This window comes from Taudactylus pleione, unplaced genomic scaffold (genome assembly GCF_031769625.1).
Source record: "Taudactylus pleione unplaced genomic scaffold, aTauple2 ptg000016l, whole genome shotgun sequence".
NCBI lineage: Eukaryota > Metazoa > Chordata > Amphibia > Anura > Myobatrachidae > Taudactylus > Taudactylus pleione.
The window spans coordinates 15751665-15776119 of record NW_028284418.1 but is presented as its reverse complement, the minus strand read 5'-3'; the positions used below and the strand labels follow the sequence as shown (position 1 = coordinate 15776119).

Here is a 24455-nt window from a genome sequence, read left to right as displayed (position 1 = left end):
GTCAAATATAATCATTACTTGTTAAATGTACCTGGCTTCTTTTGCATTTTATCTCAGCTTTTCCTGACTTTGGGTAAAGTTTTGAATGACATTCCAGATATGAGAGCTAAAATATTTTAAAGTGTACAGCAGGTTGTAGGATGACAGAGCTATTCAAGCCACTGGAATCAAATCCCACTGCTGCCATATTTATTCTCCAAGGAGAAGATCCAGTGATATATACCAAAGTGGTTTCCTAAAGTAGATAAGGTATAAAAGAAGCTAAATTTGGTTGGTGGAAGCACACCTTAACCTGTCACATGCAGTAGTTTAAAACAATTTATCATCAACTGATGATTGATCAGATATTAACCAACTGAAAAGGAGAAGATCCAGTGACTTATATCAAAGTGGTTTCCTAAAGTAGATAAGGTATGAAAGAAGCTACATTTGGTTGGTGGAAGCACACCTTAAGCTGTCACATGCAGTAGTTCAAAACAATTTATCATCAATTCATGATTGATCAGATATTAACCAACTGAAAAAGGATGGTGATAGTATCCTGCATTAGTCACCGAGTTCTAAACCGTTCATCATAGTTGCAACAGTCTTCTCAAACCTTTAAAATAATGATATCTGCTAACAGTAAAGATATTCAAATTTTAATTTTGCATGAATTAATTATGTGCCCTATCAGAACTAATATTTTACTACTTCATGCATCTCAATTTCTTTTGTTATTTCAATGAAAATAAACAAAATGCAATTCAATAAAAAATATGAATTTCTCATCGATTCTATGTTTAATAATGAACTTTCTTTAAACCTTTGCTGACATCTTTTCAATTAATACTTTAAAACAAAAAAACCTTTAATTTTGATGTTCTAGATCTGTGAGCTATCCTAATGATAAGCACATGTGGTAGCATGGCCGAGGGGTGTAAGGCGCTGGATTAAGGCTCCAGTCTCTTCGGAGGCGTGGGTTCAAATCCCTCTGCTGCCATATTTATTATACAAAGAGTAGGCCAGTTATTGATGTCAAACTGATACTTTTTTTCCATTAGAAAGGATATTACCCAGTTGAAATTTGTTGGTGGAAGATTCCTCTAGCTACTCAACAGTTCATCATTGTTACAAGAGACTTCCCAAATGTTTTAAAAATGTTATCTGCTAACAGTCAAGATGAGCCAAAATTAAGTTGGCATGAAGTAACTAGAAGTAATATCATCACTAATATTTAATTACTGAGTTGTCTTATCATACAATTAGAGATGGAAATGTTGGCAACGTGACTCATTGGTATAAATTGATGGATTTATATTCCGATTTCTCTAACTTTTCTATCACTCTGGATTTTAATCTCACAGCTGTCTATTTTAGGCATTTGAATAATACTTCACAGTTGTTTGGATACATCAGTTGCGCTAAATGAAGGAAATTTGAAGTCAAATATAATCATTACTTGTTAAATGTACCTGGCTTCTTTTGCATTTTATCTCAGCTTTTCCTGACTTTGGGTAAAGTTTTGAATGACATTCCAGATATGAGAGCTAAAATATTTTAAAGTGTACAGCAGGTTGTAGGATGACAGAGCTATTCAAGCTGTTGGAATCAAATCCCACTGCTGCCATATTTATTCTCCAAGGAGAAGATCCAGTGATATATATCAAAGTGGTTTCCTAAAGTAGATAAGGTATAAAAGAAGCTAAATTTGGTTGGTGGAAGCACACCTTAACCTGTCACATGCAGTAGTTTAAAACAATTTATCATCAACTGATGATTGATCAGATATTAACCAACTGAAAAGGAGAAGATCCAGTGACTTATATCAAAGTGGTTTCCTAAAGTATATAAGGTATGAAAGAAGCTACATTTGGTTGGTGGAAGCACACCTTAAGCTGTCACATGCAGTAGTTCAAAACAATTTATCATCAATTCATAATTGATCAGATATTAACCAACTGAAAAAGGATGGTGATAGTATCCTGCATTAGTCACCGAGTTCTAAACAGTTCATCATAGTTGCAACAGTCTTCTCAAACCTTTAAAATAATGATATCTGCTAACAGTAAAGATATTCAAATTTTACTTTTGCATGAACTAATTATGTGCCCTATCAGAACTAATATTTTACTACTTCATGCATCTCAATTTCTTTTTATTATTTCAATGAAAATAAACAAAATGCAATTCAATAAAAAATATGAATTTCTCATCGATTTTATGTTTAATAATGAACTTTCTTTTAACCTTTGCTGACATCTTTTCAATTAATACTTTAAAACAAAAAACCCTTTAATTTTGATGTTCTAGATCTGTGAGCTATCCTAATGATAAGCACATGTGGTAGCATGGCCGAGGGGTGTAAGGCGCTAGATTAAGGCTCCAGTCTCTTCGGAGGCGTGGGTTCAAATCCCTCTGCTGCCATATTTATTATACAAAGAGTAGGCCAGTTATTGATGTCAAACTGATTCTTTTTTTCCATTAGAAAGGATATTACCCAGCTGAAATTTGTTGGTGGAAGATTCCTCTAGCTACTCAACAGTTCATCATTGTTACAAGAGATTTCCCAAATGTTTTAAAAATGTTATCTGCTAACAGTCAAGATGAGCCAAAATTAAGTTGGCATGAAGTAACTAGAAGTAATATCATCACTAATATTTAATTACTGAGTTGTCTTATCATACAATTAGAGATGGAAATGTTGGCAACGTGACTCATTGGTATAAATTGATGGATTTATATTCCGAGTTCTCTAACTTTCCTATCACTTTGGATTTTAATCTCACAGCTGTCTATTTTAGGCATTTGAATAATACTTCAAAGTTGTTTGGATACATCAGTTGCGCTAAATGAAGGAAATTTGAAGTCAAATATAATCATTACTTGTTAAATGTACCTGGCTTCTTTTGCATTTTATCTCAGCTTTTCCTGACTTTGGGTAAAGTTTTGAATGACATTCCAGATATGAGAGCTAAAATATTTTAAAGTGTACAGCAGGTTGTAGGATGACAGAGCTATTCAAGCCACTGGAATCAAATCCCACTGCTGCCATATTTATTCTCCAAGGAGAAGATCCAGTGATATATACCAAAGTGGTTTCCTAAAGTAGATAAGGTATAAAAGAAGCTAAATTTGGTTGGTGGAAGCACACCTTAAGCTGTCACATGCAGTAGTTTAAAACAATTTATCATCAACTGATGATTGATCAGATATTAACCAACTGAAAAGGAGAAGATCCAGTGACTTATATCAAAGTGGTTTCCTAAAGTATATAAGGTATGAAAGAAGCTACATTTGGTTGGTGGAAGCACACCTTAAGCTGTCACATGCAGTAGTTCAAAACAATTTATCATCAATTCATGATTGATCAGATATTAACCAACTGAAAAAGGATGGTGATAGTATCCTGCATTAGTCACCGAGTTCTAAACCGTTCATCATAGTTGCAACAGTCTTCTCAAACCTTTAAAATAATGATATCTGCTAACAGTAAAGATATTCAAATTTTAATTTTGCATGAATTAATTATGTGCCCTATCAGAAGTAATAATTTACTACTTCATGCATCTCAATTTCTTTTGTTATTTCAATGAAAATAAACAAAATGCAATTCAATAAAAAATATGAATTTCTCATCGATTTTATGTTTAATAATGAACTTTCATTTAACCTTTGCTGACATCTTTCAATTACTACTTTAAAACAAAAAACCCTTTAATTGTGATGTTCTAGATCTGTGAGCTATCCTAATGACAAGCACATGTGGTAGCATGGCCGAGCGGTCTAAGGCGCTGGATTAAGGCTCCAGTCTCTTCGGAGGCGTGGGTTCAATTCCCTCTGCTGACATATTTATTATACAAAAAGTAGGCCAGTTATTGATGTCAAACTGATTCTTTTTTTCCATTAGAAAGGATATTACCCAGCTGAAATTTGTTGGTGGAAGATTCCTCTAGCTACTCAACAGTTCATCATTGTTACAAGAGACTTCCCAAATGTTTTAAAAATGTTATCTGCTAACAGTCAAGATGAGCCAAAATTAAGTTGGCATGAAGTAATTAGAAGTAATATCATAACTAATATTTAATTACTGAGTGGTCTTATCATACAATTAGAGATGGAAATGTTGGCAACGTGACTCATTGGTATAAATTGATGGATTTATATTCCGATTTCTCTAACTTTCCTATCACTCTAAATTTTAATCTCACAGCTGTCTATTTTAGGCATTTGAATAATACTTCAAAGTTGTTTGGATACATCAGTTGCGCTAAATGAAGGAAATTTGAAGTCAAATATAATCATTACTTGTTAAATGTACCTGGCTTCTTTTGCATTTTATCTCAGCTTTTCCTGACTTTGGGTAAAGTTTTGAATGACATTCCAGATATGAGAGCTAAAATATTTTAAAGTGTACAGCAGGTTGTAGGATGACAGAGCTATTCAAGCTGCTGGAATCAAATCCCACTGCTGCCATATTTATTGTCCAAGGAGAAGATCCAGTGATATATATCAAAGTGGTTTCCTAAAGTAGATAAGGTATAAAAGAAGCTAAATTTGGTTGGTGGAAGCACACCTTAAGCTGTCACATGCAGTAGTTTAAAACAATTTATCATCAACTGATGATTGATCAGATATTAACCAACTGAAAAGGAGAAGATCCAGTGACTTATATCAAAGTGGTTTCCTAAAGTAGATAAGGTATGAAAGAAGCTACATTTGGTTGGTGGAAGCACACCTTAAGCTGTCACATGCAGTAGTTCAAAACAATTTATCATCAATTCATGATTGATCAGATATTAACCAACGGAAAAAGGATGGTGATAGTATCCTGCATTAGTCACCGAGTTCTAAACAGTTCATCATAGTTGCAACAGTCTTCTCAAACCTTTAAAATAATTATATCTGCTAACAGTAAAGATATTCAAATTTTACTTTTGCATGAACTAATTATGTGCCCTATCAGGACTAATATTTTACTACTTCATGCATCTCAATTTCTTGTGTTATTTCAATGAAAATAAACAAAATGCAATTCAATAAAAAATATGAATTTCTCATCGATTTTATGTTTAATAATGAACTTTCATTTAACCTTTGCTGACATCTTTTCAATTACTACTTTAAAACAAAAAACCCTTTAATTGTGATGTTCTAGATCTGTGAGCTATCCTAATGATAAGCACATGTGGTAGCATGGCCGAGCGGTCTAAGGCGCTGGATTAAGTCTCCAGTCTCTTCGGAGGCGTGGGTTCAAATCCCTCTGCTGCCATATTTATTATACAAAAAGTAAGCCAGTTATTGATGTCAAACTGATTCTTTTTTTCCATTAGAAAGGATATTACCCAGCTGAAATTTGTTGGTGGAAGATTCCTCTAGCTACTCAACAGTTCATCATTGTTACAAGAGACTTCCCAAATGTTTTAAAAATGTTATCTGCTAACTGTCAAGATGAGCCAAAATTAAGTTGGCATGAAGTAATTAGAAGTAATATCATAACTAATATTTAATTACTGAGTGGTCTTATCATACAATTAGAGATGGAAATGTTGGCAACGTGACTCATTGGTATAAATTGATGGATTTATATTCCGATTTCTCTAACTTTCCTATCACTTTGGATTTTAATCTCACAGCTGTCTATTTTAGGCATTTGAATAATACTTCAAAGTTGTTTGGATACATCAGTTGCGCTAAATGAAGGAAATTTGAAGTCAAATATAATCATTACTTGTTAAATGTACCTGGCTTCTTTTGCATTTTATCTCAGCTTTTCCTGACTTTGGGTAAAGTTTTGAATGACATTCCAGATATGAGAGCTAAAATATTTTAAAGTGTACAGCAGGTTGTAGGATGACAGAGCTATTCAAGCCACTGGAATCAAATCCCACTGCTGCCATATTTATTCTCCAAGGAGAAGATCCAGTGATATATACCAAAGTGGTTTCCTAATCTATATAAGGTATAAAAGAAGCTAAATTTGGTTGGTGGAAGCACACCTTAAGCTGTCACATGCAGTAGTTTAAAACAATTTATCATCAACTGATGATTGATCAGATATTAACCAACTGAAAAGGAGAAGATCCAGTGACTTATATCAAAGTGGTTTCCTAAAGTATATAAGGTATGAAAGAAGCTACATTTGGTTGGTGGAAGCACACCTTAAGCTGTCACATGCAGTAGTTCAAAACAATTTATCATCAATTCATGATTGATCAGATATTAACCAACTGAAAAAGGATGGTGATAGTGTCCTGCATTAGTCACCGAGTACTAAACAGTTCATCATAGTTGCAACAGTCTTCTCAAACCTTTAAAATAATTGTATCTGCTAACAGTAAAGATATTCAAATTTTACTTTTGCATGAACTAATTATGTGCCCTATCAGAACTAATATTTTACTACTTCATGCATCTCAATTTCTTTTGTTATTTCAATGAAAATAAACAAAATGCAATTCAATAAAAAATATGAATTTCTCATCGATTTTATGTTTAATAATGAACTTTCATTTAACCTTTGCTGACATCTTTTCAATTACTACTTTAAAACAAAAAACCCTTTAATTGTGATGTTCTAGATCTGTGAGCTATCCTAATGATAAGCACATGTGGTAGCATGGCCGAGCGGTCTAAGGCGCTGGATTAAGGCTCCAGTGTCTTCGGAGGCGTGGGTTCAAATCCCTCTGTTGCTATATTTATTATACAAAAAGTAGGCCAGTTATTGATGTCAAACTGATTCTTTTTTTCCATTAGAAAGGATATTACCCAGCTGAAATTTGTTGGTGGAAGATTCCTCTAGCTACTCAACAGTTCATCATTGTTACAAGAGACTTCCCAAATGTTTTAAAAATGTTATCTGCTAACAGTCAAGATGAGCCAAAATTAAGTTGGCATGAAGTAATTAGAAGTAATATCATAACTAATATTTAATTACTGAGTGGTCTTATCATACAATTAGAGATGGAAATGTTGGCAACGTGACTCATTGGTATAAATTGATGGATTTATATTCCGATTTCTCTAACTTTCCTATCACTTTGGATTTTAATCTCACAGCTGTCTGTTTTAGGCATTTGAATAATACTTCAAATTTGTTTGGATACATCAGTTGCGCTAAATGAAGGAAATTTTAAGTCAAATATAATCATTACTTGTTAAATGTACCTGGCTTCTTTTGCATTTTATCTCAGCTTTTCCTGACTTTGGGTAAAGTTTTGAATGACATTCCAGATATGAGAGCTAAAATATTTTAAAGTGTACAGCAGGTTGTAGGATGACAGAGCTATTCAAGCCACTGGAATCAAATCCCACTGCTGCCATATTTATTCTCCAAGGAGAAGATCCAGTGATATATACCAAAGTGGTTTCCTAAAGTAGATAAGGTATAAAAGAAGCTAAATTTGGTTGGTGGAAGCACACCTTAACCTGTCACATGCAGTAGTTTAAAACAATTTATCATCAACTGATGATTGATCAGATATTAACCAACTGAAAAGGAGAAGATCCAGTGACTTATATCAAAGTGGTTTCCTAAAGTAGATAAGGTATGAAAGAAGCTACATTTGGTTGGTGGAAGCACACCTTAAGCTGTCACATGCAGTAGTTCAAAACAATTTATCATCAATTCATGATTGATCAGATATTAACCAACTGAAAAAGGATGGTGATAGTATCCTGCATTAGTCACCGAGTTCTAAACCGTTCATCATAGTTGCAACAGTCTTCTCAAACCTTTAAAATAATGATATCTGCTAACAGTAAAGATATTCAAATTTTAATTTTGCATGAATTAATTATGTGCCCTATCAGAACTAATATTTTACTACTTCATGCATCTCAATTTCTTTTGTTATTTCAATGAAAATAAACAAAATGCAATTCAAAAAAAATATGAATTTCTCATCGATTTTATGTTTAATAATGAACTTTCTTTTAACCTTTGCTGACATCTTTTCAATTAATACTTTAAAACAAAAAAACCTTTAATTTTGATGTTCTAGATCTGTGAGCTATCCTAATGATAAGCACATGTGGTAGCATGGCCGAGGGGTGTAAGGCGCTGGATTAAGGCTCTAGTCTCTTCGGAGGCGTGGGTTCAAATCCCTCTGCTGCCATATTTATTATACAAAGAGTAGGCCTGTTATTGATGTCAAACTGATTCTTTTTTTCCATTAGAAAGGATATTACCCACCTGAAATTTGTTGGTGGAAGATTCCTCTAGCTACTCAACAGTTCATCATTGTTACAAGAGACTTCCCAAATGTTTTAAAAATGTTATCTGCTAACAGTCAAGAAGAGCCAAAATTAAGTTGGCATGAAGTAACTAGAAGTAATATCATCACTAATATTTAATTACTGAGTTGTCTTATCATACAATTAGAGATGGAAATGTTGGCAACGTGACTCATTGGTATAAATTGATGGATTTATATTCCGATTTCTCTAACTTTTCTATCACTCTGGATTTTAATCTCACAGCTGTCTATTTTAGGCATTTGAATAATACTTCAAAGTTGTTTGGATACATCAGTTGTGCTAAATGAAGGAAATTTGAAGTCAAATATAATCATTACTTGTTAAATGTACCTGGCTTCTTTTGCATTTTATCTCAGCTTTTCCTGACTTTGGGTAAAGTTTTGAATGACATTCCAGATATGAGAGCTAAAATATTTTAAAGTGTACAGCAGGTTGTCGGATGACAGAGCTATTCAAGCCACAGGAATCAAATCCCACTGCTGCCATATTTATTCTCCAAGGAGAAGATCCAGTGATATATATCAAAGTGGTTTCCTAAAGTAGATAAGGTATAAAAGAAGCTAAATTTGGTTGGTGGAAGCACACCTTAACCTGTCACATGCAGTAGTTTAAAACAATTTATCATCAACTGATGATTGATCAGATATTAACCAACTGAAAAGGAGAAGATCCAGTGACTTATATCAAAGTGGTTTCCTAAAGTAGATAAGGTATAAAAGAAGCTACATTTGGTTGGTGGAAGCACACCTTAAGCTGTCACATGCAGTAGTTCAAAACAATTTATCATCAATTCATGATTGATCAGATATTAACCAACTGAAAAAGGATGGTGATAGTATCCTGCATTAGTCACCGAGTTCTAAACCGTTCATCATAGTTGCAACAGTCTTCTCAAACCTTTAAAATAATGATATCTGCTAACAGTAAAGATATTCAAATTTTAATTTTGCATGAATTAATTATGTGCCCTATCAGAACTAATATTTTACTACTTCATGCATCTCAATTTCTTTTGTTATTTCAATGAAAATAAACAAAATGCAATTCAATAAAAAATATGAATTTCTCATCGATTTTATGTTTAATAATGAACTTTCTTTTAACCTTTGCTGACATCTTTTCAATTAATACTTTAAAACAAAAAACCCTTTAATTTTGATGTTCTAGATCTGTGAGCTATCCTAATGATAAGCACATGTGGTAGCATGGCCGAGCGGTCTAAGGCACTGGATTAAGGCTCCAGTCTCTTCGGATGCGTGGGTTCAAATCCCACTGCTGCCATATTTATTATACAAAGAGTAGGCCAGTTATTGATGTCAAAGTGATTCTTTTTTTCCATTAGATAGGATATTACCCAGCTGAAATTTGTTGGTGAAAGATTCCTCTAGCTACTCAACAGTTCATCATTGTTACAAGAGACTTCCCAAATGTTTTAAAAATGTTATCTGCTAACAGTCAAGATGAGCCAAAATTAAGTTGGCATGAAGTAATTAGAAGTAATATCATAACTAATATTTAATTACTGAGTTGTCTTATCATACAATTAGAGATGGAAATGTTGGCAACGTGACTCATTGGTATAAATTGATGGATTTATATTCCGATTTCTCTAACTTTTCTATCACTCTAAATTTTAATCTCACAGCTGTCTATTTTAGGCATTTGAATAATACTTCAAAGTTGTTTGGATACATCAGTTGCGCTAAATGAAGGAAATTTGAAGTCAAATATAATCATTACTTGTTAAATGTACCTGGCTTCTTTTGCATTTTATCTCAGCTTTTCCTGACTTTGGGTAAAGTTTTGAATGACATTCCAGATATGAGAGCTAAAATATTTTAAAGTGTACAGCAGGTTGTAGGATGACAGAGCTATTCAAGCCACTGGAATCAAATCCCACTGCTGCCATATTTATTCTCCAAGGAGAAGATCCAGTGATATATACCAAAGTGGTTTCCTAAAGTAGATAAGGTATAAAAGAAGCTAAATTTGGTTGGTGGAAGCACACCTTAACCTGTCACATGCAGTAGTTTAAAACAATTTATCATCAACTGATGATTGATCAGATATTAACCAACTGAAAAGGAGAAGATCCAGTGACTTATATCAAAGTGGTTTCCTAAAGTAGATAAGGTATGAAAGAAGCTACATTTGGTTGGTGGAAGCACACCTTAAGCTGTCACATGCAGTAGTTCAAAACAATTTATCATCAATTCATGATTGATCAGATATTAACCAACTGAAAAAGGATGGTGATAGTATCCTGCATTAGTCACCGAGTTCTAAACCGTTCATCATAGTTGCAACAGTCTTCTCAAACCTTTAAAATAATGATATCTGCTAACAGTAAAGATATTCAAATTTTAATTTTGCATGAATTAATTATGTGCCCTATCAGAACTAATATTTTACTACTTCATGCATCTCAATTTCTTTTGTTATTTCAATGAAAATAAACAAAATGCAATTCAAAAAAAATATGAATTTCTCATCGATTTTATGTTTAATAATGAACTTTCTTTTAACCTTTGCTGACATCTTTTCAATTAATACTTTAAAACAAAAAAACCTTTAATTTTGATGTTCTAGATCTGTGAGCTATCCTAATGATAAGCACATGTGGTAGCATGGCCGAGGGGTGTAAGGCGCTGGATTAAGGCTCCAGTCTCTTCGGAGGCGTGGGTTCAAATCCCTCTGCTGCCATATTTATTATACAAAGAGTAGGCCTGTTATTGATGTCAAACTGATTCTTTTTTTCCATTAGAAAGGATATTACCCAGCTGAAATTTGTTGGTGGAAGATTCCTCTAGCTACTCAACAGTTCATCATTGTTACAAGAGACTTCCCAAATGTTTTAAAAATGTTATCTGCTAACAGTCAAGAAGAGCCAAAATTAAGTTGGCATGAAGTAACTAGAAGTAATATCATCACTAATATTTAATTACTGAGTTGTCTTATCATACAATTAGAGATGGAAATGTTGGCAACGTGACTCATTGGTATAAATTGATGGATTTATATTCCGATTTCTCTAACTTTTCTATCACTCTGGATTTTAATCTCACAGCTGTCTATTTTAGGCATTTGAATAATACTTCAAAGTTGTTTGGATACATCAGTTGCGCTAAATGAAGGAAATTTGAAGTCAAATATAATCATTACTTGTTAAATGTACCTGGCTTCTTTTGCATTTTATCTCAGCTTTTCCTGACTTTGGGTAAAGTTTTGAATGACATTCCAGATATGAGAGCTAAAATATTTTAAAGTGTACAGCAGGTTGTCGGATGACAGAGCTATTCAAGCCACAGGAATCAAATCCCACTGCTGCCATATTTATTCTCCAAGGAGAAGATCCAGTGATATATATCAAAGTGGTTTCCTAAAGTAGATAAGGTATAAAAGAAGCTAAATTTGGTTGGTGGAAGCACACCTTAACCTGTCACATGCAGTAGTTTAAAACAATTTATCATCAACTGATGATTGATCAGATATTAACCAACTGAAAAGGAGAAGATCCAGTGACTTATATCAAAGTGGTTTCCTAAAGTAGATAAGGTATAAAAGAAGCTACATTTGGTTGGTGGAAGCACACCTTAAGCTGTCACATGCAGTAGTTCAAAACAATTTATCATCAATTCATGATTGATCAGATATTAACCAACTGAAAAAGGATGGTGATAGTATCCTGCATTAGTCACCGAGTTCTAAACCGTTCATCATAGTTGCAACAGTCTTCTCAAACCTTTAAAATAATGATATCTGCTAACAGTAAAGATATTCAAATTTTAATTTTGCATGAATTAATTATGTGCCCTATCAGAACTAATATTTTACTACTTCATGCATCTCAATTTCTTTTGTTATTTCAATGAAAATAAACAAAATGCAATTCAATAAAAAATATGAATTTCTCATCGATTTTATGTTTAATAATGAACTTTCTTTTAACCTTTGCTGACATCTTTTCAATTAATACTTTAAAACAAAAAACCCTTTAATTTTGATGTTCTAGATCTGTGAGCTATCCTAATGATAAGCACATGTGGTAGCATGGCCGAGCGGTCTAAGGCACTGGATTAAGGCTCCAGTCTCTTCGGATGCGTGGGTTCAAATCCCACTGCTGCCATATTTATTATACAAAGAGTAGGCCAGTTATTGATGTCAAAGTGATTCTTTTTTTCCATTAGATAGGATATTACCCAGCTGAAATTTGTTGGTGAAAGATTCCTCTAGCTACTCAACAGTTCATCATTGTTACAAGAGACTTCCCAAATGTTTTAAAAATGTTATCTGCTAACAGTCAAGATGAGCCAAAATTAAGTTGGCATGAAGTAATTAGAAGTAATATCATAACTAATATTTAATTACTGAGTTGTCTTATCATACAATTAGAGATGGAAATGTTGGCAACGTGACTCATTGGTATAAATTGATGGATTTATATTCCGATTTCTCTAACTTTTCTATCACTCTAAATTTTAATCTCACAGCTGTCTATTTTAGGCATTTGAATAATACTTCAAAGTTGTTTGGATACATCAGTTGCGCTAAATGAAGGAAATTTGAAGTCAAATATAATCATTACTTGTTAAATGTACCTGGCTTCTTTTGCATTTTATCTCAGCTTTTCCTGACTTTGGGTAAAGTTTTGAATGACATTCCAGATATGAGAGCTAAAATATTTTAAAGTGTACAGCAGGTTGTAGGATGACAGAGCTATTCAAGCTGCTGGAATCAAATCCCACTGCTGCCATATTTATTCTCCAAGGAGAAGATCCAGTGATATATATCAAAGTGGTTTCCTAAAGTAGATAAGGTATAAAAGAAGCTAAATTTGGTTGGTGGAAGCACACCTTAACCTGTCACATGCAGTAGTTTAAAACAATTTATCATCAACTGATGATTGATCAGATATTAACCAACTGAAAAGGAGAAGATCCAGTGACTTATATCAAAGTGGTTTCCTAAAGTAGATAAGGTATGAAAGAAGCTACATTTGGTTGGTGGAAGCACACCTTAAGCTGTCACATGCAGTAGTTCAAAACAATTTATCATCAATTCATGATTGATCAGATATTAACCAACTGAAAAAGGATGGTGATAGTATCCTGCATTAGTCACCGAGTTCTAAACCGTTCATCATAGTTGCAACAGTCTTCTCAAACCTTTAAAATAATGATATCTGCTAACAGTAAAGATATTCAAATTTTAATTTTGCATGAATTAATTATGTGCCCTATCAGAACTAATATTTTACTACTTCATGCATCTCAATTTCTTTTGTTATTTCAATGAAAATAAACAAAATGCAATTCAAAAAAAATATGAATTTCTCATCGATTTTATGTTTAATAATGAACTTTCTTTTAACCTTTGCTGACATCTTTTCAATTAATACTTTAAAACAAAAAAACCTTTAATTTTGATGTTCTAGATCTGTGAGCTATCCTAATGATAAGCACATGTGGTAGCATGGCCGAGGGGTGTAAGGCGCTGGATTAAGGCTCCAGTCTCTTCGGAGGCGTGGGTTCAAATCCCTCTGCTGCCATATTTATTATACAAAGAGTAGGCCAGTTATTGATGTCAAACTGATTCTTTTTTTCCATTAGAAAGGATATTACCCAGCTGAAATTTGTTGGTGGAAGATTCCTCTAGCTACTCAACAGTTCATCATTGTTACAAGAGACTTCCCAAATGTTTTAAAAATGTTATCTGCTAACAGTCAAGATGAGCCAAAATTAAGTTGGCATGAAGTAATTAGAAGTAATATCATAACTAATATTTAATTACTGAGTGGTCTTATCATACAATTAGAGATGGAAATGTTGGCAACGTGACTCATTGGTATAAATTGATGGATTTATATTCCGATTTCTCTAACTTTCCTATCACTTTGGATTTTAATCTCACAGCTGTCTATTTTAGGCATTTGAATAATACTTCAAAGTTGTTTGGATACATCAGTTGCGCTAAATGAAGGAAATTTGAAGTCAAATATAATCATTACTTGTTAAATGTACCTGGCTTCTTTTGCATTTTATCTCAGCTTTTCCTGACTTTGGGTAAAGTTTTGAATGACATTCCAGATATGAGAGCTAAAATATTTTAAAGTGTACAGCAGGTTGTAGGATGACAGAGCTATTCAAGCCACTGGAATCAAATCCCACTGCTGCCATATTTATTCTCCAAGGAGAAGATCCATTGATATATACCAAAGTGGTTTCCTAAAGTAGATAAGGTATAAAAGAAGCTATATTTGGTTGGTGGAAGCACACCTTAAGCTGTCACATGCAGTAGTTTAAAACAATTTATCATCAACTGATGATTGATCAGATATTAACCAACTGAAAAGGAGAAGATCCAGTGACTTATATCAAAGTGGTTTCCTAAAGTAGATAAGGTATAAAAGAAGCTACATTTGGTTGGTGGAAGCACACCTTAAGCTGTCACATGCAGTAGTTCAAAACAATTTATCATCAATTCATGATTGATCAGATATTAACCAACTGAAAAAGGATGGTGATAGTATCCTGCATTAGTCACCGAGTTCTAAACCGTTCATCATAGTTGCAACAGTCTTCTCAAACCTTTAAAATAATGATATCTGCTAACAGTAAAGATATTCAAATTTTAATTTTGCATGAATTAATTATGTGCCCTATCAGAACTAATATTTTACTACTTCATGCATCTCAATTTCTTTTGTTATTTCAATGAAAATAAACAAAATGCAATTCAATAAAAAATATGAATTTCTCATCGATTTTATGTTTAATAATGAACTTTCTTTTAACCTTTGCTGACATCTTTTCAATTAATACTTTAAAACAAAAAACCCTTTAATTTTGATGTTCTAGATCTGTGAGCTATCCTAATGATAAGCACATGTGGTAGCATGGCCGAGCGGTCTAAGGCACTGGATTAAGGCTCCAGTCTCTTCGGATGCGTGGGTTCAAATCCCACTGCTGCCATATTTATTATACAAAGAGTAGGCCAGTTATTGATGTCAAAGTGATTCTTTTTTTCCATTAGATAGGATATTACCCAGCTGAAATTTGTTGGTGAAAGATTCCTCTAGCTACTCAACAGTTCATCATTGTTACAAGAGACTTCCCAAATGTTTTAAAAATGTTATCTGCTAACAGTCAAGATGAGCCAAAATTAAGTTGGCATGAAGTAATTAGAAGTAATATCATAACTAATATTTAATTACTGAGTTGTCTTATCATACAATTAGAGATGGAAATGTTGGCAACGTGACTCATTGGTATAAATTGATGGATTTATATTCCGATTTCTCTAACTTTTCTATCACTCTAAATTTTAATCTCACAGCTGTCTATTTTAGGCATTTGAATAATACTTCAAAGTTGTTTGGATACATCAGTTGCGCTAAATGAAGGAAATTTGAAGTCAAATATAATCATTACTTGTTAAATGTACCTGGCTTCTTTTGCATTTTATCTCAGCTTTTCCTGACTTTGGGTAAAGTTTTGAATGACATTCCAGATATGAGAGCTAAAATATTTTAAAGTGTACAGCAGGTTGTAGGATGACAGAGCTATTCAAGCTGCTGGAATCAAATCCCACTGCTGCCATATTTATTCTCCAAGGAGAAGATCCAGTGATATATATCAAAGTGGTTTCCTAAAGTAGATAAGGTATAAAAGAAGCTAAATTTGGTTGGTGGAAGCACACCTTAACCTGTCACATGCAGTAGTTTAAAACAATTTATCATCAACTGATGATTGATCAGATATTAACCAACTGAAAAGGAGAAGATCCAGTGACTTATATCAAAGTGGTTTCCTAAAGTAGATAAGGTATGAAAGAAGCTACATTTGGTTGGTGGAAGCACACCTTAAGCTGTCACATGCAGTAGTTCAAAACAATTTATCATCAATTCATGATTGATCAGATATTAACCAACTGAAAAAGGATGGTGATAGTATCCTGCATTAGTCACCGAGTTCTAAACCGTTCATCATAGTTGCAACAGTCTTCTCAAACCTTTAAAATAATGATATCTGCTAACAGTAAAGATATTCAAATTTTAATTTTGCATGAATTAATTATGTGCCCTATCAGAACTAATATTTTACTACTTCATGCATCTCAATTTCTTTTGTTATTTCAATGAAAATAAACAAAATGCAATTCAAAAAAAATATGAATTTCTCATCGATTTTATGTTTAATAATGAACTTTCTTTTAACCTTTGCTGACATCTTTTCAATTAATACTTTAAAACAAAAAAACCTTTAATTTTGATGTTCTAGATCTGTGAGCTATCCTAATGATAAGCACATGTGGTAGCATGGCCGAGGGGTGTAAGGCGCTGGATTAAGGCTCCAGTCTCTTCGGAGGCGTGGGTTCAAATCCCTCTGCTGCCATATTTATTATACAAAGAGTAGGCCAGTTATTGATGTCAAACTGATTCTTTTTTTCCATTAGAAAGGATATTACCCAGCTGAAATTTGTTGGTGGAAGATTCCTCTAGCTACTCAACAGTTCATCATTGTTACAAGAGACTTCCCAAATGTTTTAAAAATGTTATCTGCTAACAGTCAAGATGAGCCAAAATTAAGTTGGCATGAAGTAATTAGAAGTAATATCATAACTAATATTTAATTACTGAGTGGTCTTATCATACAATTAGAGATGGAAATGTTGGCAACGTGACTCATTGGTATAAATTGATGGATTTATATTCCGATTTCTCTAACTTTCCTATCACTTTGGATTTTAATCTCACAGCTGTCTATTTTAGGCATTTGAATAATACTTCAAAGTTGTTTGGATACATCAGTTGCGCTAAATGAAGGAAATTTGAAGTCAAATATAATCATTACTTGTTAAATGTACCTGGCTTCTTTTGCATTTTATCTCAGCTTTTCCTGACTTTGGGTAAAGTTTTGAATGACATTCCAGATATGAGAGCTAAAATATTTTAAAGTGTACAGCAGGTTGTAGGATGACAGAGCTATTCAAGCCACTGGAATCAAATCCCACTGCTGCCATATTTATTCTCCAAGGAGAAGATCCATTGATATATACCAAAGTGGTTTCCTAAAGTAGATAAGGTATAAAAGAAGCTAAATTTGGTTGGTGGAAGCACACCTTAAGCTGTCACATGCAGTAGTTTAAAACAATTTATCATCAACTGATGATTGATCAGATATTAACCAACTGAAAAGGAGAAGATCCAGTGACTTATATCAAAGTGGTTTCCTAAAGTAGATAAGGTATAAAAGAAGCTACATTTGGTTGGTGGAAGCACACCTTAAGCTGTCACATGCAGTAGTTCAAAACAATTTATCATCAATTCATGATTGATCAGATATTAACCAACTGAAAAAGGATGGTGATAGTATCCTGCATTAGTCACCGAGTTCTAAACAGTTCATCATAGTTGCAACAGTCTTCTCAAACCTTTAAAATAATGATATCTGCTAACAGTAAAGATATTCAAATTTAATTTTGCATGAAGTAATTATGTGCCCTATCAGAACTAATATTTTACTACTTCATGCATCTCAATTTCTTTTGTTATTTCAATGAAAATAAACAAAATGCAATTCAATAAAAAATATGAATATCTCATCGATTTTATGTTTAATAATGAACTTTCTTTAAACCTTTGCTGACATCTTTTCAATTAATACTTTAAAACAAAAAAACCTTTAATTTTGATGTTCTAGATCTGTGAGCTATCCTAATGATAAGCACATGTGGTAGCATGGCCGAGGGGTGTAAGGCGCTGGATTAAGGCTCCAGTCTCTTCGGAGGCGTGGGTTCAAATCCCTCTGCTGCCATATTTATTATACAAAGAGTAGGCCTGTTATTGATGTCAAACTGATTCTTTTTTTCCATTAGAAAGGATATTACCCAGCTGAAATTTGTTGGTGGAAGATTCCTCTAGCTACTCAACAGTTCATCATTGTTACAAGAGACTTCCCAAATGTTTTAAAAATGTTATCTGCTAACAGTCAAGAAGAGCCAAAATTAAGTTGGCATGAAGTAACTAGAAGTAATATCATCACTAATATTTAATTACTGAGTTGTCTTATCATACAATTAGAGATGGAAATGTTGGCAACGTGACTCATTGGTATAAATTGATGGATTTATATTCCGATTTCTCTAACTTTCCTATCACTTTGGATTTTAATCTCACAGCTGTCTATTTTAGGCATTTGAATAATACTTCAAAGTTGTTTGGATACATCAGTTGCGCTAAATGAAGGAAATTTGAAGTCAAATATAATCATTACTTGTTAAATGTACCTGGCTTCTTTTGCATTTTATCTCAGCTTTTCCTGACTTTGGGTAAAGTTTTGAATGACATTCCAGATATGAGAGCTAAAATATTTTAAAGTGTACAGCAGGTTGTAGGATGACAGAGCTATTCAAGCCACTGGAATCAAATCCCACTGCTGCCATATTTATTCTCCAAGGAGAAGATCCATTGATATATACCAAAGTGGTTTCCTAAAGTAGATAAGGTATAAAAGAAGCTAAATTTGGTTGGTGGAAGCACACCTTAAGCTGTCACATGCAGTAGTTTAAAACAATTTATCATCAACTGATGATTGATCAGATATTAACCAACTGAAAAGGAGAAGATCCAGTGACTTATATCAAAGTGGTTTCCTAAAGTAGATAAGGTATAAAAGAAGCTACATTTGGTTGGTGGAAGCACACCTTAAGCTGTCACATGCAGTAGTTCAAAACAATTTATCATCAATTCATGATTGATCAGATATTAACCAACTGAAAAAGGATGGTGATAGTATCCTGCATTAGTCACCGAGTTCTAAACCGTTCATCATAGTTGCAACAGTCTTCTCAAACCTTTAAAATAATGATATCTGCTAACAGTAAAGATATTCAAATTTTAATTTTGCATGAATTAATTATGTGCCCTATCAGAACTAATATTTTACTACTTCATGCATCTCAATTTCTTTTGTTATTTCAATGAAAATAAACAAAATGCAATTCAATAAAAAATATGAATTTCTCATCGATTTTATGTTTAATAATGAACTTTCTTTTAACCTTTGCTGACATCTTTTCAATTAATACTTTAAAACAAAAAACCCTTTAATTTTGATGTTCTAGATCTGTGAGCTATCCTAATGATAAGCACATGTGGTAGCATGGCCGAGCGGTCTAAGGCACTGGATTAAGGCTCCAGTCTCTTCGGATGCGTGGGTTCAAATCCCACTGCTGCCATATTTATTATACAAAGAGTAGGCCAGTTATTGATGTCAAAGTGATTCTTTTTTTCCATTAGATAGGATATTACCCAGCTGAAATTTGTTGGTGAAAGATTCCTCTAGCTACTCAACAGTTCATCATTGTTACAAGAGACTTCCCAAATGTTTTAAAAATGTTATCTGCTAACAGTCAAGATGAGCCAAAATTAAGTTGGCATGAAGTAATTAGAAGTAATATCATAACTAATATTTAATTACTGAGTTGTCTTATCATACAATTAGAGATGGAAATGTTGGCAACGTGACTCATTGGTATAAATTGATGGATTTATATTCCGATTTCTCTAACTTTTCTATCACTCTAAATTTTAATCTCACAGCTGTCTATTTTAGGCATTTGAATAATACTTCAAAGTTGTTTGGATACATCAGTTGCGCTAAATGAAGGAAATTTGAAGTCAAATATAATCATTACTTGTTAAATGTACCTGGCTTCTTTTGCATTTTATCTCAGCTTTTCCTGACTTTGGGTAAAGTTTTGAATGACATTCCAGATATGAGAGCTAAAATATTTTAAAGTGTACAGCAGGTTGTAGGATGACAGAGCTATTCAAGCTGCTGGAATCAAATCCCACTGCTGCCATATTTATTCTCCAAGGAGAAGATCCAGTGATATATATCAAAGTGGTTTCCTAAAGTAGATAAGGTATAAAAGAAGCTAAATTTGGTTGGTGGAAGCACACCTTAACCTGTCACATGCAGTAGTTTAAAACAATTTATCATCAACTGATGATTGATCAGATATTAACCAACTGAAAAGGAGAAGATCCAGTGACTTATATCAAAGTGGTTTCCTAAAGTAGATAAGGTATGAAAGAAGCTACATTTGGTTGGTGGAAGCACACCTTAAGCTGTCACATGCAGTAGTTCAAAACAATTTATCATCAATTCATGATTGATCAGATATTAACCAACTGAAAAAGGATGGTGATAGTATCCTGCATTAGTCACCGAGTTCTAAACCGTTCATCATAGTTGCAACAGTCTTCTCAAACCTTTAAAATAATGATATCTGCTAACAGTAAAGATATTCAAATTTTAATTTTGCATGAATTAATTATGTGCCCTATCAGAACTAATATTTTACTACTTCATGCATCTCAATTTCTTTTGTTATTTCAATGAAAATAAACAAAATGCAATTCAAAAAAAATATGAATTTCTCATCGATTTTATGTTTAATAATGAACTTTCTTTTAACCTTTGCTGACATCTTTTCAATTAATACTTTAAAACAAAAAAACCTTTAATTTTGATGTTCTAGATCTGTGAGCTATCCTAATGATAAGCACATGTGGTAGCATGGCCGAGGGGTGTAAGGCGCTGGATTAAGGCTCCAGTCTCTTCGGAGGCGTGGGTTCAAATCCCTCTGCTGCCATATTTATTATACAAAGAGTAGGCCAGTTATTGATGTCAAACTGATTCTTTTTTTCCATTAGAAAGGATATTACCCAGCTGAAATTTGTTGGTGGAAGATTCCTCTAGCTACTCAACAGTTCATCATTGTTACAAGAGACTTCCCAAATGTTTTAAAAATGTTATCTGCTAACAGTCAAGATGAGCCAAAATTAAGTTGGCATGAAGTAATTAGAAGTAATATCATAACTAATATTTAATTACTGAGTGGTCTTATCATACAATTAGAGATGGAAATGTTGGCAACGTGACTCATTGGTATAAATTGATGGATTTATATTCCGATTTCTCTAACTTTCCTATCACTTTGGATTTTAATCTCACAGCTGTCTATTTTAGGCATTTGAATAATACTTCAAAGTTGTTTGGATACATCAGTTGCGCTAAATGAAGGAAATTTGAAGTCAAATATAATCATTACTTGTTAAATGTACCTGGCTTCTTTTGCATTTTATCTCAGCTTTTCCTGACTTTGGGTAAAGTTTTGAATGACATTCCAGATATGAGAGCTAAAATATTTTAAAGTGTACAGCAGGTTGTAGGATGACAGAGCTATTCAAGCCACTGGAATCAAATCCCACTGCTGCCATATTTATTCTCCAAGGAGAAGATCCATTGATATATACCAAAGTGGTTTCCTAAAGTAGATAAGGTATAAAAGAAGCTAAATTTGGTTGGTGGAAGCACACCTTAAGCTGTCACATGCAGTAGTTTAAAACAATTTATCATCAACTGATGATTGATCAGATATTAACCAACTGAAAAGGAGAAGATCCAGTGACTTATATCAAAGTGGTTTCCTAAAGTAGATAAGGTATAAAAGAAGCTACATTTGGTTGGTGGAAGCACACCTTAAGCTGTCACATGCAGTAGTTCAAAACAATTTATCATCAATTCATGATTGATCAGATATTAACCAACTGAAAAAGGATGGTGATAGTATCCTGCATTAGTCACCGAGTTCTAAACAGTTCATCATAGTTGCAACAGTCTTCTCAAACCTTTAAAATAATGATATCTGCTAACAGTAAAGATATTCAAATTTAATTTTGCATGAAGTAATTATGTGCCCTATCAGAACTAATATTTTACTACTTCATGCATCTCAATTTCTTTTGTTATTTCAATGAAAATAAACAAAATGCAATTCAATAAAAAATATGAATATCTCATCGATTTTATGTTTAATAATGAACTTTCTTTAAACCTTTGCTGACATCTTTTCAATTAATACTTTAAAACAAAAAAACCTTTAATTTTGATGTTCTAGATCTGTGAGCTATCCTAATGATAAGCACATGTGGTAGCATGGCCGAGGGGTGTAAGGCGCTGGATTAAGGCTCCAGTCTCTTCGGAGGCGTGGGTTCAAATCCCTCTGCTGCCATATTTATTATACAAAGAGTAGGCCTGTTATTGATGTCAAACTGATTCTTTTTTTCCATTAGAAAGGATATTACCCAGCTGAAATTTGTTGGTGGAAGATTCCTCTAGCTACTCAACAGTTCATCATTGTTACAAGAGACTTCCCAAATGTTTTAAAAATGTTATCTGCTAACAGTCAAGAAGAGCCAAAATTAAGTTGGCATGAAGTAACTAGAAGTAATATCATCACTAATATTTAATTACTGAGTTGTCTTATCATACAATTAGAGATGGAAATGTTGGCAACGTGACTCATTGGTATAAATTGATGGATTTATATTCCGATTTCTCTAACTTTTCTATCACTCTGGATTTTAATCTCACAGCTGTCTATTTTAGGCATTTGAATAATACTTCAAAGTTGTTTGGATACATCAGTTGCGCTAAATGAAGGAAATTTGAAGTCAAATATAATCATTACTTGTTAAATGTACCTGGCTTCTTTTGCATTTTATCTCAGCTTTTCCTGACTTTGGGTAAAGTTTTGAATGACATTCCAGATATGAGAGCTAAAATATTTTAAAGTGTACAGCAGGTTGTAGGATGACAGAGCTATTCAAGCTGTTGGAATCAAATCCCACTGCTGCCATATTTATTCTCCAAGGAGAAGATCCAGTGATATATATCAAAGTGGTTTCCTAAAGTAGATAAGGTATAAAAGAAGCTAAATTTGGTTGGTGGAAGCACACCTTAACCTGTCACATGCAGTAGTTTAAAACAATTTATCATCAACTGATGATTGATCAGATATTAACCAACTGAAAAGGAGAAGATCCAGTGACTTATATCAAAGTGGTTTCCTAAAGTAGATAAGGTATAAAAGAAGCTACATTTGGTTGGTGGAAGCACACCTTAAGCTGTCACATGCAGTAGTTCAAAACAATTTATCATCAATTCATGATTGATCAGATATTAACCAACTGAAAAAGGATGGTGATAGTATCCTGCATTAGTCACCGAGTTCTAAACCGTTCATCATAGTTGCAACAGTCTTCTCAAACCTTTAAAATAATGATATCTGCTAACAGTAAAGATATTCAAATTTTAATTTTGCATGAATTAATTATGTGCCCTATCAGAACTAATATTTTACTACTTCATGCATCTCAATTTCTTTTGTTATTTCAATGAAAATAAACAAAATGCAATTCAATAAAAAATATGAATTTCTCATCGATTTTATGTTTAATAATGAACTTTCTTTTAACCTTTGCTGACATCTTTTCAATTAATACTTTAAAACAAAAAACCCTTTAATTTTGATGTTCTAGATCTGTGAGCTATCCAAATGATATGCACATGTGGTAGCATGGCCAAGCGGTCTAAGGCGCTGGATTAAGGCTCCAGTCTCTTCGGAGGCGTGGGTTCAAATCCCACTGCTGCCATATTTATTATACAAAGAGTAGGCCAGTTATTGATGTCAAACTGATTCTTTTTTTCCATTAGATAGGATATTACCCAGCTGAAATTTGTTGGTGAAAGATTCCTCTAGCTACTCAACAGTTCATCATTGTTACAAGAGACTTCCCAAATGTTTTAAAAATGTTATCTGCTAACAGTCAAGATGAGCCAAAATTAAGTTGGCATGAAGTAATTAGAAGTAATATCATAACTAATATTTAATTACTGAGTTGTCTTATCATACAATTAGAGATGGAAATGTTGGCAACGTGACTCATTGGTATAAATTGATGGATTTATATTCCGATTTCTCTAACTTTTCTATCACTCTGGATTTTAATCTCACAGCTGTCTATTTTAGGCATTTGAATAATACTTCAAAGTTGTTTGGATACATCAGTTGCGCTAAATGAAGGAAATTTGAAGTCAAATATAATCATTACTTGTTAAATGTACCTGGCTTCTTTTGCATTTTATCTCAGCTTTTCCTGACTTTGGGTAAAGTTTTGAATGACATTCCAGATATGAGAGCTAAAATATTTTAAAGTGTACAGCAGGTTGTAGGATGACAGAGCTATTCAAGCTGTTGGAATCAAATCCCACTGCTGCCATATTTATTCTCCAAGGAGAAGATCCAGTGATATATATCAAAGTGGTTTCCTAAAGTAGATAAGGTATAAAAGAAGCTAAATTTGG

At 33.2% G+C, this 24455-nt stretch overlaps 12 non-coding genes across 12 annotated transcripts; all 12 read left to right on the top strand.

The window, feature by feature from the left end:
- The first annotated feature begins 900 nt into the window (after positions 1-900).
- On the top strand, positions 901-982 carry TRNAL-AAG (transfer RNA leucine (anticodon AAG)). Its single transcript has one exon. It is a non-coding gene; the product is annotated as a tRNA-Leu (tRNA).
- An 8455-nt stretch (positions 983-9437) lies between these two features.
- On the top strand, positions 9438-9519 carry TRNAL-AAG (transfer RNA leucine (anticodon AAG)). The gene has a single exon. It is a non-coding gene; the product is annotated as a tRNA-Leu (tRNA).
- Positions 9520-10859: 1340 nt separating this feature from the next.
- On the top strand, positions 10860-10941 carry TRNAL-AAG (transfer RNA leucine (anticodon AAG)). The gene has a single exon. It is a non-coding gene; the product is annotated as a tRNA-Leu (tRNA).
- Positions 10942-12282: 1341 nt separating this feature from the next.
- Positions 12283-12364, top strand: TRNAL-AAG (transfer RNA leucine (anticodon AAG)). The gene has a single exon. It is a non-coding gene; the product is annotated as a tRNA-Leu (tRNA).
- Positions 12365-13704: 1340 nt separating this feature from the next.
- TRNAL-AAG (transfer RNA leucine (anticodon AAG)) lies at positions 13705-13786 on the top strand. Its single transcript has one exon. It is a non-coding gene; the product is annotated as a tRNA-Leu (tRNA).
- Positions 13787-15127: 1341 nt separating this feature from the next.
- Positions 15128-15209, top strand: TRNAL-AAG (transfer RNA leucine (anticodon AAG)). Its single transcript has one exon. It is a non-coding gene; the product is annotated as a tRNA-Leu (tRNA).
- Positions 15210-16549: 1340 nt separating this feature from the next.
- On the top strand, positions 16550-16631 carry TRNAL-AAG (transfer RNA leucine (anticodon AAG)). Its single transcript has one exon. It is a non-coding gene; the product is annotated as a tRNA-Leu (tRNA).
- A 1340-nt stretch (positions 16632-17971) lies between these two features.
- Positions 17972-18053, top strand: TRNAL-AAG (transfer RNA leucine (anticodon AAG)). Its single transcript has one exon. It is a non-coding gene; the product is annotated as a tRNA-Leu (tRNA).
- A 1341-nt stretch (positions 18054-19394) lies between these two features.
- Positions 19395-19476, top strand: TRNAL-AAG (transfer RNA leucine (anticodon AAG)). Its single transcript has one exon. It is a non-coding gene; the product is annotated as a tRNA-Leu (tRNA).
- A 1340-nt stretch (positions 19477-20816) lies between these two features.
- On the top strand, positions 20817-20898 carry TRNAL-AAG (transfer RNA leucine (anticodon AAG)). Its single transcript has one exon. It is a non-coding gene; the product is annotated as a tRNA-Leu (tRNA).
- A 1340-nt stretch (positions 20899-22238) lies between these two features.
- TRNAL-AAG (transfer RNA leucine (anticodon AAG)) lies at positions 22239-22320 on the top strand. Its single transcript has one exon. It is a non-coding gene; the product is annotated as a tRNA-Leu (tRNA).
- Positions 22321-23661: 1341 nt separating this feature from the next.
- TRNAL-AAG (transfer RNA leucine (anticodon AAG)) lies at positions 23662-23743 on the top strand. The gene has a single exon. It is a non-coding gene; the product is annotated as a tRNA-Leu (tRNA).
- The last annotated feature ends 712 nt before the right edge of the window (positions 23744-24455 follow it).